We start from the raw sequence: 6,589 nt of genomic DNA on the forward strand, positions 1-6,589 counted from the left end.
TCCAATACACAAGTCCAATAAGTTTGTGGCCAGCTAACAGGTTCTCAGATCAATTAGCCATATTTAGGAAGATGATCTTGCCACAGGTTAAACTTCTGTGACACTTTATGAACTGATAACACATGAACATGACATTAGATCTACTTGTAGGAAGTTGTATGTCCCACTTATCCATTTTAGTGCGTGATAATTGCACCTGGGTTTTCAAAGATCAGGCACTCATTTCTGGAAGTTTCAAAGCCTGGCAGCTCCCAGCAGGTGATAGTAATAGTTGTAACTTGAACAAGATTTAAATAGAGTTCAAGTTGGAACACCTGGAGGAGGCAGCTTTCAGTCTCAGTTGTAGGGAATGCAGCTTCCCAATCTTACACATGTGCCAACCTGTTCTTCATGCAGATAAGGATAGGGGAGGCAGAAAATATTCCTACTGCACTGTATTGTCAAAGCTTTCTACTCAGGAAGGATGATGGCAGCCATTCAAAACCAATCATAAGAAACACTCATACATAGCCAAGTGGTGGTGGTGACACACTCCTTTAATCCTAGCACTCAGGAGGCAGAGGCAGGCAGATCTCTATGAGTTTGAGGCCAGCTTGGTCTACAGAGTGAGTTTCAGAACAGCCAAGGCTACCTAGAGAAACCCTGTCTCAAAACAAACTAAGCAAGACAAAAACAAAAAAACCTAGTAATACAGCATTTGACATTTAGGGGTACTCTGAACCTAAGAATGCTTACTCATTTGATTTACTTTAATACCCAATAATGCTAGCTTGTCATATAAAACTTTAACGATACTTGTCTTTTAGAATTATCCACCTGAATTGTTAGCATATGTATTTTTATATAAGAAACAATTTTAGCAGTGATTCTTTTAAATAGGAATTTAAAAGCAAATGTTAGGCGCAAGCATGGTCTTTGTGACACAGATATTCACAGAAGCTAACAATGTCAGGAGTCACTGTTGTCATGGCAAGATTGTTCTTGTGGTTAGCGAGATAAGAATATATCCTGGACCTTGTGTTCTGATCTGTCCATGAACTGTTTTCCTTGGGAACATTAAAAGAGTGAGTTCGTGCTCACAAAGATTATCATAAACCCATTTAAGGCAAAGATGACCTTCAAAAATATTAGATTAATGCATTACTTCACAGGGCCTTGAAAGAAACCTATTTAGTTCTTTGCACAAATGAATTTAAAGTGATTTGATCAGACATTAAGTATTTACAGAGGATTGGGACAAAAACCCAACTGCTAATTGATCATTCTGGGAAATGCTCTCTTCTTGAACCAGACTCTCACAAGCAATATATTCTAGTCATGAGGAGTTTAATTCTGAGGCTGGAGAGATTCAGCAGTTAAAATTGCATACCACCCTTGCAGAGGATCTGAGTTCAGTTCCTAGCACACACATCTGAAGTCTCACAACTTCTATAACTCCAGCTCCAGGAGATCAGCACCCTCTTCTGGACTCCATGGGCATCTATGTTTACATGTGCACATCTATCCACATAATTAAAAAATAATAAGAAAGCCAGACGTGGTGGTCAGTGCCTTTAATCCCAGTACTAGGGAGGCAGAGGCAGGCAGACTTCTGTGAGTTCAAGGCCAGCATGGTCTACATAGTGAGTTCCAGAACTACTAGGACTATAGTGAGACCCTGTCTCAAAAGGAAAACAAGAGTAACAAGAGTGAATTTTTAAAAACTTAAAATGAGGAATTTCATTTTGATATGGTCTAGGTATTATGAAAACAAGTCTGTTTTGGTTCATTTCAGCTTTCAGTGTAGTTCTGTTTTCATCCAAATAAGTGAAAAAGTAATGAATTATTTTAACCCTGTTGCCTCTTGGTCTTTATTGTCCATGTATATTGAAAAGTCAGTATCAGCCCATGGATACCTTGAGAACTGTCCCATTAATAACCCAGTTAAAGTAACATTTTATAGTAGCATGGTTACCTGGTAAAATAATTTCACAGCTGTGTACACCAAGGCCCTAGCCTTTTACAAGTAGGGCTGAGCTGGTCCAAGAAGCATAAAAACATTACCCACTGACTTGGACTGTTCTGCCTTTATCTAGTTTGGCAGAACCATTGTCTTTCTCCAGTAATTACGGAGGTGGTCCTCTATCCCATGTGCAGGACTGTCTGTTTATCTTACACCGTGAGCTGGCTGTTTGCTGCTGGCAGTCAGTCTCCGCCAACTCTTTCTTTTCGGAATCAGGTTGATCTAGAGCAGTGGGCCCATGTCTGCCTTCTGCCATTGACCTGAGTACTGGCTCTCCTCTCCTGAAACGAAAGAGTATATGTACATACATTCCTGAAGCCTCATCCGCCATCACATTCTGCCTGCAGTTTTTCAGCAGCCTGCTGATGAGTCCCCCTTAATGTGCTTCTACTCTTAGGGAACAGGGCTGGGATCAGTAGGGAATCTTTGTGATTATGGCACAGGTCATCCTCCCTGCCTTCCTCTAGCTTAGAACAGTGACTTCCCATTGTTCCTCACATAGACCTTCCTTTCTCCTGGGGTTAGGGATTCACCCATGTATTTTCCCTAAGTGTTATGTAAATACTCGATGTTAGCTCAAAAAAAAAAAATCCTGAAAAAAAACAACAACATATAATTCTGTTTATTTCAATTTGGTCTTTTGAGTCAGGATCTTACTACCTAGCCTAGGCTGGGCCTCAGCCTTGCTGTACAACCCAAGCTGACCTTGAACTCATAATCAATCCTCCTGCCTTAGCATCCCAAGTGGTGGGATTACAGGCATGTGCTACAACCAGCCTTTTTTCCCCCTTTAATGTTTACCTTTTCCAGTTTACATAATTATAAATGTATATTGAGCACAATGTAATAATCTGATACATATATACATTGTATCATGGATACCATGGTAATTTCTATCCCTCTAAACATCATTTCTTTGTGCTAGGATCTTTTGAACTCCTTCAGTCTAGTTCATTACAAAATGTATAGTAGCTATAAAGTATAGTCACCTTACTGTGCTGTAGAACACTAGAACCAATCCTATCTATGTTGGTAGCAGTTTATCAAACCTTCTATATCCTACCTCCCCTTGCAAGTCTTCAGTAACCACTGTTTCACTCTATACTTGTATGACATCAACTTTTTTAGTGTCCATGTGTGAAGGAAAATGTGTGCTTGTTTTTCTGGTCCTGGCTTGCTTACTCTGTATACATCGAGTCCTCCAGCTCCATCCCCTCAGCTCCCCTCATTTTACAGCTGAGAAAAAGGCACAGAGTGGGTGAAGACTGTGGTGATATTGTGTTCCCCGAAATATTGTGTACCTTAATAAACTTATCTGAGGTCAGAGAACAGAAAAGTCACTAATTAGGCAGTGATAGCACACACCTTTAATCCTAGCATTCCAGAGATAGAAATCCCTCTGGATCTCTGTGAGTTCAAGGCCACATTAGAAAAAGCCAAGCATGGTGACACACGCCTTTAATCCCAGAAAGCCAGCCTTTAATCCCAGGGAGTGGTGGTAGAAAGCAGAAAGATATATAAGGCGTGAGGACCAGAAACTAGAAGCATTTGGCTGGTTAAGCATGTGGCTGGTTAAGCTTTCAGGCTTTGGAGCAACACAGTTCAGCTGAGACCCATTCCGGATGAGGACTCATAGGCCTCCAGTTTGAGGAGACAAGACCAGCTGAGGATCCAGCGAGGTGAGATAGCTGTGGCTTGTTCTGTCTCTCTGATCTATCAGCATGGACCCCAATAACTCGCCTCAGGTTTGATTTTATTAATAAGAACTTTGAAGATTCATGCTACAGAAGACAGTAGGTATAAAAGCAGTTAAAGCTGAGAGTAAGAGTTTCCTGTCCCAGTTTAAAGAGCAAATGTGGATGTGATACTGGGAACTAATCATGATCCACTACAGAACAGCAGTAACGATAGATTCAAAGATGTACAGCCATGTAGGGTGTGCACTCTGGAACCAGTCTGCCTGGTTTCCAGAAAGGACTATTCTGGACTAACTGTATAATCTGTGGCAGGTTGTTTAACAGCTTTCTCTCATTTGGTTATATAATGGGCATAATAATTTTAATTACCTCATAAAATTATGTATTTAAAGAATATCTCCTTTGCATAGCAAGAACTCAGTAAATTCTAGGGTTTTGTTTTTGTTTTTTGTTCATTTGTTTGTTCTTTGAGACAGGGTTTCTCTGTGTAGCCCTGGCTGTTCTAACCTCTCTGTAGACCAGGCTGGCCTTGAACTCACAGAGAGCCACCTACCTCTGCTTCCCGAGTGCTGGGATCAAAGGTGTGCACCACCACCATCCGCCAATAGATTCTAGCTTTAAAAAGTCTCCGTAGAGGAGCTGGAGAGATAGTTCAGTGGTTAAGAGCATTTGTTGCTCTTGCAGAGGACTCTGATTGAGTTCCCAGAACCTGCATGGCAGCTCACAGTCATCTATAATTCCAGTTCCAGGGGATTTGACTCTTTTAACCTCTGCAGGCACCAGCTACATATACATTACACAAACATGCAGGCAAACACTCATATACATAAAATAGAAATCTTCTTAAAAAGTGTCTTAATGTAAATGACCCAGTACAATTTCTTACGTAAACTGTCAAATCACCCTGGTTGATTTTCTCATTTTCTTCTAAGAAAAACAAATGCAGTGTGCACTTGGAGGCCTTCCAGGCCAGCAGATGGCTGTTCCTAGCAGATAAGGTTTCAGGGGCTGTGCTAGCAGAGAAAGGCACGTGATTACAGAGTCAAAATAAGTGCTGGGCCATACATGTCAGTCAGGTGAGAAAACATGAAGCCTTGGGGACTTGAGAAGTTTATGGTGAGATAAACATTTTAAAGACATCTAGAATGCCATAGAAAATGACAACAGACAACAAAAGTCAATCCATGATGAAATCATCTTAAGCATAAATTAGCTCTTTTAGGGGCTGGAGAGATGGCTGAGCATTTAAATGCATGTGTTCTCACAGAGGTCCTCAGTTCAGTTCCCAGCACCCACATAAGATTGACAGCTGTCCATATTTATAATTCCAGGGAATCTAATGCCCTCTTCTGACCTCCATGGATGCCAGACACAGGCATTCATGCAGGCAAAACACTTAGAGACACATAATGTTTTTTAATTTTAAATTAAAAAAATTTTAAATGAGCCCTTTTAACATAACATGTTCTTTCTTGGGGTATAAGTATTTGAGAGGCTATTCACAGTACCAGACAGAACTATCCTAAAATGATGTTCTCTACTGGCGTGGAGAGCTGTTTCTATAGCTACTATCTCTAGGTGCTATTAGTGTATTCTGAGGAGAAGCTGTTTTACCTACAGATCTCCAACTCCAACACAAGGCAGACAAAACTCACTGTGTTTTCATCTACATCCTCACATGGTCCCTTTAAAATAAATTTGGGGAATAAACTGGTTTCCTTTATTAGTAAGTTTCCAAGGAAGAGAAAGTGAGAGTACATAATTCATCACTAGGCTTGTCTCCTCATTCAAAACTGACATCTAAAGTTTGGTCTCTCTATGAAGTTTGGTCTCTCTATGATGGGCGAGTGCCCTGGCTGTTCATGGCTGCTCTGTCAGGCGTCAGACACACAAAGATGAATGTGTTGGCAACCACAGCATGGAAATCAATAAGAAAGTTGCTCTGAGACATGTGCTGCCTATGAATCGAGAACAAAGGAAAAGTCTTCTGAGTCTAGGAAAGATGATATACCAAAATTCAAGTTGTTGGGATCCATGTTCCCTCTGACGGATGAAGCAAGGGGTCCCAATGCCCAGTGACCTACTTTCTTCACTTATGGACACTAAGCATATGTACAAAGGCCAGGATATCTGTGGACCACTAGAGATTTTTCCCTGTGGAGAAATCTCTTCAAGGCCCAGAGGGAAGGACATGTGCCCTCTCCTCCAAACTCACTGTTTTAAGCAAAACAAGAGTAGATCAGTCTAATAAGATACTATGACAAACGCTTTCCATATGTATGTCTTTTGTAAATCCACCCGTTTCCTTAAAAAATGTCCAGGACCCTATCTCAGACAGCACATCAAATTGGCAAGTAATCGGCTATGCAGAGTGTCTCCCAAATTTTGAAGGAATTAAGTCCCTACGTAAATGATGGCTCTGGCTTCATTCTCAAGGAAGTACCCCTCCCTAGCATTCTAATCAGTTATCCTTATAACCTAACCTGTGAACTGAAAGGAAATAGTTAATTCAATGTATTACCTGTCATCTTTCTGTCATTAAAAGTTTAATAGGGCTGATAGGACTAGAAACTCTCTTGTAGCACTCTTGAGGTTTTTGTTTTTGTTTTTTGCTTATTAAAGACATGCATCATAAACTGAATAGGAGAGAATCATTCCTTCAGTTGTTTATAAAATGATAGATGGAGTTTCTGTGTGCTCTTTTCTAAATGGTGCATGATTTTTACTGCAGCTTGCATTTCTTAGGAACTTACGTGGCATAAAAGAGCCTTTGAGACAGTATAGTGTATGATTCCAGTTATATAAAACTAACAAGATGCAAAGTTGCAGAGATAAACTATAAACAGGCATTGGGAACTTTATAGTAGATAATGAGCATGTATTCCCAAGT

The sequence above is a fragment of the Peromyscus maniculatus genome, chromosome 3, assembly GCF_049852395.1.
Source record: "Peromyscus maniculatus bairdii isolate BWxNUB_F1_BW_parent chromosome 3, HU_Pman_BW_mat_3.1, whole genome shotgun sequence".
Taxonomy (NCBI): Eukaryota; Metazoa; Chordata; class Mammalia; order Rodentia; family Cricetidae; genus Peromyscus; species Peromyscus maniculatus.